Below are 10,703 nucleotides of genomic sequence, written 5' to 3' on the forward strand. Positions count from 1 at the left end.
GTGCATGAGGGCAGATATGAGGGCCCAGATCCGGGTATAAATAAACCAGGACATTTAAGTTTGAAATAACTTACACTCTCACATAATTGCACCCCATCTCAGTCTAATCTAGTCTAAATAATGAACCCACGAAAGAGAGAGTTAATATATATATATTCAAACTTATCTGCGCAGTGAGACCATACACAACTTTAGCCCTATATACTCACATACATACACATAAAATTACACATAATGAAACAAAGAATAATACAATAGGATCAAATGATGTTTCAAAAAAATTTAAAAAGTTAAAATTTAAAAAGGTGAAAAATGTAGCAGTGTGGAGGGGAAAAGGAAATAAGAAAAAAGAAGAAAAAAAGTCTTGATGGGAGAGAAAGGGCATCCATCATCGCCAACAATTTCAGGAACTTCAAAAAAATAGGGCTGACCTTATCTGGCTCTGACTGCATCCTGTATTTATTTTTTGTTCAGGACTGATTTGGGAGAAAGCATTTACAGAACTCATACTGGCCAAGGGTTCAGATCTAGAATATATAAAGAACTCTCAAAACCCCACAATGAACAATAAAAATCCACCTAGAAATGTCCACAGGTTCGCCACCACTGCACAGGGGGCACGACGGGGCTCCTCTGGATTCCCAGGACGCTGCTCCCAAGGCAAGTCACACAGAAAAGTCCAGGACCAGGCACAGGCTACGGGAGATAAGCCAGTCTCAGAAAGTCAAGGGTCCTGTGTTTACTCATGTGGAAGCTAGGGAGAAAACAGGAAAGGACAGGGACCTGGTGAAAATGAAACAGAGAGCACTCAGTAGTGGGAGGGAACAGGGGAGGGGGAAGGGAGGAAAGGGAAGGTGTGGGGGATGAAACAGACCAAATGACGCTGTGCGCAGGTGTGAATATGCAGCAGTGAGTACCACTGTGTGTGTAATCATAATAGACCAATTTAAAAATAATAAGGAGAAAAATAAACACAGATCAAATCCCAGAGAAATCCTGGGGTTCTCGTTTACCATCTTTATGAACCAGTGAACTAGTCCAGAACTATGCTGAATGAATCTTGGAACACCAACTGCAAGGATCTACACTGGAATTTCCCGACTAGGGACAGCCTAGCCTTCATTTGAGTTCCACTTTCCACCCAAGGACCCTTTATCAAGTCAGTCGTGAACAAAAAATAAATACAGGATGCAGTCAGAGCCAGATCAGGTCAGCCCTGTTGTTTGGAAGTTCCTGAAATTGTTGGCGATGATGGATGCCCTTTCTCTCTTATCAAGACTCCCTACATGTGGCGTATCCTCAAGAGATGTGAAGTTTGTCAGCAGCCACATGCTCTTCAGATGACCTCTATGAGCATAAGCCACCAAAACTGTGTTCACATGAACCTGTGAAGGATTTACTGAGTCCTAGTTACTATCTACGAGGTCCCCTGAAGTTCGAACATCTTGTGAACAAGAGTAATCTTGGGGATTGTTAAACAGAAATGGAAAGGAGGCAGCAGACTGAATGTAGACCAAAACCCCTTAGCCAGCCATGGTGTGGGGCACCTGCCTGTAATCTCAGACACCCGGGAAGCTGAGGCAGGACGAGGCCAGTCTGAGGCCAGCCCAAGCAATACAGTGAGACTCTGACTCAAAGGAAAATTTTAAAAAGGGCTGGGGTATAGCTCAAGGTTAGAACACCCTGGGTTCAATCCCCAGGGCTTCATCCAAACCAAACAAACCAACAAGAACAAAGGGCCCGCCACATGCAGCCCTAACTGGACACTGTCCTGATTTTCCCAGAGCCAGCTCTAGCCCAGACAGACCTCCCTCTCCTGCTGTGAGCAGGACCTTGCTGCTGTCCCAGGGGTTGGACACCAACCAGGGAGCCCCCGCAGCAGCTCAGCCTAAGGGGGGCAGGTTCCTAGTGGCCAGGCTCAGGGACAAATGCACTCCCTCAATGACACTTCAACAACTGAGTGTGAACACTGCTGTGAGCTGAGCTCTTTGTCATTTTCTGTTCAAAGTCCCTGAGTTTGTGAGCTGCTGTAGGTACCACAGAAGGTCTCAATGTCTCCCACTTGAATGACTTCCTATGTGCACACAGGTGCGTGTCCACACCACTCTACTAGTGACTTGAAGGACTGGACAGTGTTCCTCTGTGTGCAGGTGAGTGGGGTTTCCAGCATGTCAGCATGTCCCTTAAAGCCATGATGCTGGGCCAGAGAGGGAGGAGGCCCACACGTGGCCAGGCCCTGCACAGGCTCTCCCTGCCCTCCTTCATTTCTGTCCCTCACGGCCTGGGAGACAGGAATCCCTATCCCTGCTCTTCTGAGGTGGAGCTCAACTGACTGAGGTGAAGCCACACGCTCCACAGTCAGGAGGCAGAGGAGCAGGATTCCAGGCTGGCCCTGGGGAGGTTGGAGGCCCTCATCTGTCCATTGCTCTCTGCAGCCAGGTATAAACTCTTGGAAGGATCAACTCCTTCTACTGTTGTTTGACCTTGCAGAACTCCACAGACACAGGGTATTGAATATTTGGAAGGAATATCATCAACTATAGTTGATTCAACAGGGACTGAACTACACTCTAAAATGGACACAGGTGGACTGTCTCTCCCTGAACTCACTGACAAGGAGGACTAGCAGGAGACACAGCCACAGGGAAAGAACGTGATTCATTCAGTAAATGCTGATTGAGAGATTGAGTGCCTGCTGTGCCAGGCAGTGTGAGGACCAGCCCATACCTCTGCCTGCATTCATACTTATGATCTTGTCCTTGTGTTTAATAGAGAAACCAGGCTTACTCGGTGGAGTCATATGGACCACATAGGCTTTCCCTATATAGATGTCCCAGTATGCATAAGGGTACCAAGAAATTTCAGTTAGTTCTCCAAGGTTTGGTTGTGTTCTGTCCTGTAACAGAAAACTAAGACCACAGATTGGGGGTGGCCTTTGTTCTAGAATCTGGCCTGCAAGAAACCCAAACCTAGGCCTACAGAATTCTCTGCTCATCACCTGTAGGAATCAGGCCTCTCTTGACGCAGGTGAGAAACCTCTCTCAGGAGAGGCAGCATTCCAGCTGGACCCTCCTTCTTTGCTAACTCCTCTCCTGTAGCTCCTGAGACTGAGTGTCTGGCACTGAGCACATTGCATTAGCTGAAGAGATACAAGATCTGATGCGAGGACTGTGACCTTGCTTCCTCCTCCAACCTGCACACTCCAGGTAGTCCCTGTGCCCGCCTTACCTGTCATCCCTTCAGCCAGCAGGCCCACCAAGTCCTCCTGCTCAATAGATGGGACTGTAATGTGGGCACTAAGGGTACCAATGCTGACCCTGTGGTGTCAGCAAAAGCCAAGCCTGGGAAACATTCTTTGCCAAGAGCTGAGGATGTTATCGGTCTTGACAACTCAGCTCTGATGCCAACAGTTGCCAGACTTCCAGTAGATTTGGGCGTCCTGGTTCTAGCAGAATAAGCTAAGATCACCTGGTTGAAGGTCAGCCACCCAAAGATATCCAGTGGGATCCAGTGGGGGAGTCAGGGAATTATCTGAGCCCATCCCCAGTTTCTCTCTCCAGAACGAGGATGGAGAAGACCTTGAGGAGGGTCCATCTGTCATCTACAGGACATCAGGGTGGAGAGGCTGAGAGAGGCCCCATGTCCACAGGAGCAACGTGGGCTGCGGGAGTAGCAGGTCTGCAGTGACACTGTGGGTCCTGAACACGGAGTCTCCCAGTTTCAGTTCCAGTCCCCTGTGTGCTCACCCACAGCTCTGTCTCCCCAGGAGCCTGAAGAGGGATTGAGCTGGTCCTTGCTTCCTCCCCAAGCCCCACAGTGAGGATGTTGAGCTGCCCCTGCCCCTCCCACCCCTTGCTGTCTGGACTGCCCAGGATGTGACGTCCATAAGTGGGTGTCAGAAGAGAGAGACTAATTAGGGGCTTGGGTGGGGTAGCATGCTGGTGCCTCAAAGCAGCAGCCTCTTCACCAGCTAGTAAGGGTTTGGGTTCCTCTTGGGCTAGAATGAATGTGCTTCTGACCTGAGGGTGAGAGGAAGGGAGTGTTTCTGTCCATCCTCTGGCCACGCAGTTTCCCTGGGTTTCCAGGGTATGGGGAATGTGCCTCTGGTGGCCTGTCCCTGGTGGGCCTGTGGCTGGCGTTGAAGTGGGTGGAGATGTTCAAGTGTTCTGGTGATTCTGGGTCCTCATGTGGGGTGTGTCTGTGTCCTCAGAGCCCCTCTACCCTGTGGCTCTGTTCCTCCGTCCTGCCTTCCCCACACCCACCCAACTTGCTTGTTTCACTTGCTCTCCTCTCTCCCTGAAACCTGGAGATTTTGGAATGTCCCCCGGACCAGAGATGCCACTGAATCCTCCTGAATGCACATTGAGCTCTGATTCCCCCCCACTCCGCCACTGATTTCCATACCTGACTGTGTCCTGGATGTGTGCCCTGCACTTGTTGGATGATTAAATATTTTACGTGAATTTTGTCACGACCCGTACAGCATCAACAGAAGATCTCGAGCAGGAGAGACTGGGGATGGAGAAAAACGCAGAGACATTTTTAAGCAAACCTGGGGCCAGGTGGGACACGGCACTCTGATGGAGGAACAGTGACCCAGAACTAGCTCTGCAAGTTTATTACGTAGGGTCTCATAATCAGGCAGTGAAACTCCAGGGCACTGGAAATTGTTCAAGGTTGTGAGTTATCAAGAGGCTTCTTTGTGAACTAAAAAGTGACAGAGCTAGAAACACTTGTGCAGCTATCCTACTGTTCCAGTGCTGGGAACATCCTGCTGCACCCAGGACGCCCAATCTACTGGAAGTCTGATAACTGTTAGCATCAGAGCTGAGTTGTCAAGACTGATAACATCCTCAGCTCTTGGAAAGGAATGTTTCTAGGGCTTGGCTTTTGCTGACACCCACAGGATCAGGCTATGGCTGGGGGCTCATCTCTCCACAAACTTTGATCTATGTTTTCCCGTATATTATGCTTGCATAGGAGGAGTTACAGAAAAATGAAACTTAAAAGCTAAATAAAAGAAGTCTGGATATCTAGTCAGCACCACACAATACTTCTGGACAGAAGGATGGCTCAGGTGAGTCTTCAGAAAGGGTTTTAAAGCTCTCATTTAAAAAGCAACGTGACAGTCTGTTAGCATGATAAATGTGTTGTACTTGTTGGCTCCAGCTCAGGTATAGAGGGGACAGGAAGGCAGAGGGGCAGGTGGGTGCAGGCCTGGGGCTCTCACACACCAGGAAAGGAACCATGGTTTGGGTCCAAGAGCCCAGAGGCTTCCCTGCCTCCGCTGCTGTGTGGGGTTTGGTCTCCTGAGTGCTGGCTGCCTCCTGGCACCTCGCTGAAGGCTTTACTTTACCCAAACCAGGCTTCAGGAAACAGGTTGTAAAGGAGGAAACGGAGAATGAGATTCCAGTTAAGTTAGAGTGGGGAGTGTCCAAAGGTGGAGGAGAGTTTTGATTCCAAAGCCTTTAGTTTTGTGTTTAATTTAATTAATTCCACAAAAAATGTGAATGTATTTGCCGTATTTAAGAAACCCAAAGCAGAAAATCCAAGGGAGATCAAGAGAGGAAAGGGACCAGGGGGTGGGAGGAGGGGAGGGATGGGGGAGGTGTTGGGGAGTGCTATTTGCCAAAATATATTGCTATATGGCGTGCAAGTGTGTATATTCAACAAAACGCTCATCATTATGCACAAGTATATTGCACCAATAAAAACACGTGGAAAGAGAATTTTAAAAAGCAAAAGAAAGACCAAAATTAAAGTCAAAGCCAAGAGCGTGAAGGATGGCAGCCCTTCTCCCAGGCTCCCTGCTCTGTCTCCTTCCCCTGAAGCAGCTTGGGGCCTGCCCAGCCATATATATTTCTATGCATTTGCACATGTATATAGCTACCTTGTAAATATTGATTTGTAGCTTCAGGTTTTATGGTAGCTTTTAATTGGGTTCCCTGAGAAGAGTTCATCTAAGACATACTTGAATCTTTTCCTTTGCTTAATTGTGTTTACTAGAACCAGCTTGATGTGCTTCAATACATGTGTGGTTATTATTTTTCCAGTACTAGGGATTGAAAGCAGGACTTTGTGCAAGCTAGGCAAGTGCTCTACCACTGAGCTACACCCCCAGCCCATTTTAATCTTCATTATGGGCCTGGTCTCCTAGTTGCCCAGGCTAACCTCAAACTTTTTATCCTGCCACGGCTCCCAGTCACTGGGACTACAGCCATGCCTGAGCACTGCCAGCAGGTATTACCTGTCTGATGCTCTGATCAGCCCCCCTTGGGTCAAGCTGACTCCTGGTCCTTGCTGCCAAGGACATGAACTCCCAGGAGATCTCCCACCTCCTCCAGGCAGCTGCACCCTCACTTCTCTCTGCAGCAGCTCAGCTCCCTGGCAGGGTGCACTGGGCCAGAGGCCGGGCTCAGCTGAGTTTGGGGAGGGATGGTTGCCTCAGATGTTCCAGAAATACAACTCACTCATGTGAACTTCAGAAAAGAACCCTTCCCTTCTGGCTTCCAACCACACCTGGCTTTCTCTCTCTTGGTTTTGGCCTGGAGCCCAGACTCCAGCTGCCCCAGCTTGTCTGGGACCTTCTGGGAAACCCTGAGATCTCGGTTTCCTCTGGCTCTTCTGCTCTCTAGGCAAGTCACCTAACCATCCTGAGACCCAGTCTTCTCCTCTGTGGAGGAGGGTGATGGTAGTTCTTGCTGGAAGGATGATGGACAGTGGGGTCAACTGTTCTGCAGTGTTTGGCAGGTTGGGGTCTACACGTGGGCGCTCTGTACCATCACTGAAGCCCAGGCTCATGGCTGGTGACCTTTAACGATGCGTTTTGGACCTTCTTGGGAATCATATTGACATTTGCTGATAGAAACATTCTCTGTGCATAAAGTGTGCTCTCTGCAGCTGGTGCACATCACCGCCCCACACTCTGTGCTGCAGACCGACTGCCATGGTCCCTCAGAGACACCCTTCCCATCTCCTCCTCTGCCCTGAGTACATTCCCAGGCTAGCAAGCACATGGTAGATGGAGAGGAGAGGCTTCCCACTCGTGTGAGGAGAGGTCTCTCCTCTCTGATTCCTCAGGTGATGAGCACAGGGATTCTGTAGGACTGGGTTGGGGCTCCTTGCAGGTCAGGTTTTAGAACATCCCATACAAAGGCCCCCTCTATCTGTGCAGGATTTTTTTGTTGCAGGACAGAAGAAAACCAAAACGTGGAGACCTCATTGAAATTTTTCGAGGTGGCTTTGAGCACTGGGCCATCTATGTGGGAAAGGGCTATGTGGTGCATCTGACTTCACCAAGTAAGCATGGTTTCTCTATTAACACAGGGTTGAGATAAAGAGTAAGAACACAGACACAGTTATGTGGTGGTCCTCTCGCTGGCTGGCAGAGCAAATGCTCAATCAGCATTTACTGAATGAGTCATGCTGGGACTGTGTCTCCTGTGGCTGTGTCCCCTGCTAGTCCTCCTTACCAGTGAGTTCAGGGAGAGACAGTCCACCTGTGTCCATTTTAGAGTGTAGTTCAGTCCCTGTTGAATCTACTATAGTTGATGATATTCCTTCCAAATATTCAATACCCTGTGTCTGTGGAGTTCTGCAAGGTCAAATAATAGTAGAAGGAGTTGATCCCTCCAAGAGTTTATACCTGGCTGCAGAGAGCAATGGACATGTGAGGGCCTCCAACCTCCCCAGGGCCAGCCTGGAATCCTGCTCCTCTGCCTCTTGACTGTGGAGCGTGTGGCCTCACCTCAGTCAGTTGAGCTCCACCTCAGAAGAGCAGGGATAGGGATTCCTGTCTCCCAGGCCGTGAGGGACAGAAATGAAGGAGGGAGAGCCTGTGCAGAGCCTGTCCAGGTGTGGGGCCTCCTCCCTCTCTGGCCCAGCATCATGGCTTTAAGGGACACGCGGACATGCTGGAAACCCCACTCACCTGCACCCAGAGGAACACTGTCCAGTCCTTCAAGTCACTAGTAGAGTGGTGTGGACACGCACCTGTGTGCACATAGGAAGTCAGTCAAGTGGGAGACATTGAGACCTTCTGTGGCACCTACAGCAGCTCACAAACTCAGAGACTTTGAACAGCAAATGACAAAGAGCTCAGCTCACAGCAGTGCTCACACTCAGTTGTTGAAGTGTCATTGAGGGAGTGCATCTGTCCCTGAGCCTGGCAACTAGGAACCTGCCCCCCTTAGGCTGAGCTGCTGCGGGGGCTCCCTGGTTGGTGTCCAACCGCTGGGACAGCAGCAAGGTCCTGCTCACAGCAGGAGAGGGAGGTCTGTCTGGGTTAGAGCTGGCTCTGGGGAAATCAGGACAGTGTCCAGTTAGGGCTGCATGTGGTGGGCCCTTTGTTCTTGTTGGTTTGGTTGGTTTGGTTGAAGCCCTGGGGGTTGAACCCAGGGTGCTCTATCCTTGAGCTACACCCCAGCCCTTTTAAAATTTTCCTTTGAGTCGGAGTCTCACTGCATTCCTTGGGCTGGCCTCAGACTGGCCTCGTCTTGCCTCAGCTTCCCGGGTGTCTGAGATTACAGGCAGGTGCCCCACACCTTGGCTGGCTCAGGGGTTTTGGTCTACATTCAGTCTGCTGCCTCCTTTCCATGTCTGTTTAGCAATCCCCAAGATTACTCTTGGATACTGGATGTCTGTTTTTCAGGAGGCCTTTGTAGATGGTAAACCAGGACTCAGCAGATCCTTCCTAGGGTTCATGTGAATACAGATTTCATGTCTTAGTGCTCATACGATCATCTGCTCACAGAGGTCATGTGAAAAGTGCATGGCTTCTGACCAACTTCACCTCCCTTGAGAAGAACCACACGTACACAATGTTGTTAGTGCAACCAGGTGGAGAAGAGTACCGAGGGCTTGGAGAACATTCCAAAGCCAGGTCTCCAGGAGCCCAGAGTTAATCAATTGATTTGGGAGGTGGGTCCAATGAGCAGGTCTCCTTGGTCCCGCGAAGTACCTGGATCCATTTTTTAGATCCTTAAGAGTCTGGGTCCCCACCCCACGTTCATTGTCTTAGAAGCAGCCTTTTCCACAGTAAGAGCTTCAGTTCCTTCTGTGGAGCAGTTAGGCTATTGAAAACCCTTTGTTATGGAGTCTTGAAGCTCAGCTGCTTATGTCAGGCCGTCTTCCCTGAAGAGAATTTAATGCGTTGTTAGAACTTTATTTTAGGCCTTGGATCTTTTTTTTTTTGGTCATGGATTTTTCTAATTCAGAGATTTCCACTTAAAGAAAGGGTGTGCTGACAAAAAATAATATCTACTTTTTCTCATGATTGGCTTTGGAATTTCCTGAAAAATTCACTTATGGAGGAATATTTTATACATTTCAAAGTCATATGTTTTTATTGGGGATGAGAGATATCCCAGGCTGCAGCATCCAGCTCCCTTGGATTGGAAATCTTTGTATATTTTATTACCTCAAATAATGAATAATCCAATGTGAAAGAGACAGAGAGAGTGTGTGCTCCCAGATAGTGTGTTAGGAATATCGTGATTATTCTGGTCATCTTGGCATTGGCACAATGTCAGGTGATCAGGGGAAAGCCTAATACATTTTTATAAATTTGATAAAAATTTTCACAAATTCTCTTCCCAAATAAATATGAATGACTCCTTTTCTGTGAATATTGGTCTATACCATGTGCACACCTACCCTCTGTCTCATATAATGCTACTACAGAAACACTCCATGTGCTCACAGAGTTTCCCCTGATTTCAACTATGGTTTCAGTGAATTTCTTAGTAGCATATTTGAAGGTATCATTTTCATTTTCTAATTTTAGTTCTGAATCATTCAACACTGGACTCCAGGACCTCCCATGTGAATCATATGAAAGGAATTAATGATAGAGGAAATCCAGGACATGCCTGAGTCAGGCCCCAGGACACTAAGATTTCCCAGGTAGAGAGGGCGGGCAGTGAAAAGCATTGCAGCCACCCTGAGCCACCCCTGGGTGGAGGGCTGCTTACAGCACTGCTCCAGCTGGGAACGAGCGCTGGGGGAGGACGCTGTCCAGGGGAGGGGGACGAAACTTTGTGAAAACCACTTCTCTCCCAATGTGCAGTGAGGCTCTCTGGCTGGGGGCCAGCTCTGAGCCACTGTGGCCCTGCCCAGGCCTGAGTCCACTGTTTCCACAGGTGAAGTGGCAGGAAGTGGCGTCAACAGCTTCACTGTCCTCGGTGACACAGCCATAGTGACGAAGGAGCTGCTGTCCGTGGTGGCTGGAGGAGATGCATACCGGGTCAATAAGAAGAATGATGAGGAGTATGACCCACTGCCGCCCCCCCCAACATTGTCCAGCAGGCAGAGCAAATGGTCGGGAAGGTAGTCTCCTATTCCGTGACCAGCAACAACTGTGGGCACTTTGTGAACGCGCTGCGCTACAGAGTTTCCCGCAGTGACCAGGTGTGTCCTCAGCCTGTGTCCCCTTCTCACAGCTGACGGGGGCTGGGCACCTGCTGAGGGCGGGCAGTGCAACCTGACTTGGACATTGCCCGTGATTGGGGGTCAGGGAAGCTGGCAGAGAGAGCAGTGGGGACCAGGAGCAGGGGACCCTGGTCATGTTGGGCCCATTTTTCCTGCACAAGGTCAACAGGAAACACTTCAGCTTTTGTGGGCCAGCTGGTCCCTCTCCTTACTCTGCCAGGGTTGCTCTGTAGCCTGGGAGCAGCCATAGACTCTGTAAACCAAAGGCGAGGCTG

General features: G+C 49.5%; 1 pseudogene; it reads left to right on the top strand.

Moving 5' to 3' along the window:
* The first annotated feature begins 6,219 nt into the window (after positions 1-6,219).
* On the top strand, positions 6,220-10,443 carry LOC101956431 (phospholipase A and acyltransferase 2-like; annotated as a pseudogene).
* Positions 10,444-10,703: the final 260 nt, after the last annotated feature.

The sequence above is a fragment of the Ictidomys tridecemlineatus genome, chromosome 4 (assembly GCF_052094955.1).
Source record: "Ictidomys tridecemlineatus isolate mIctTri1 chromosome 4, mIctTri1.hap1, whole genome shotgun sequence".
NCBI classification, from domain to species: Eukaryota; Metazoa; Chordata; class Mammalia; order Rodentia; family Sciuridae; genus Ictidomys; species Ictidomys tridecemlineatus.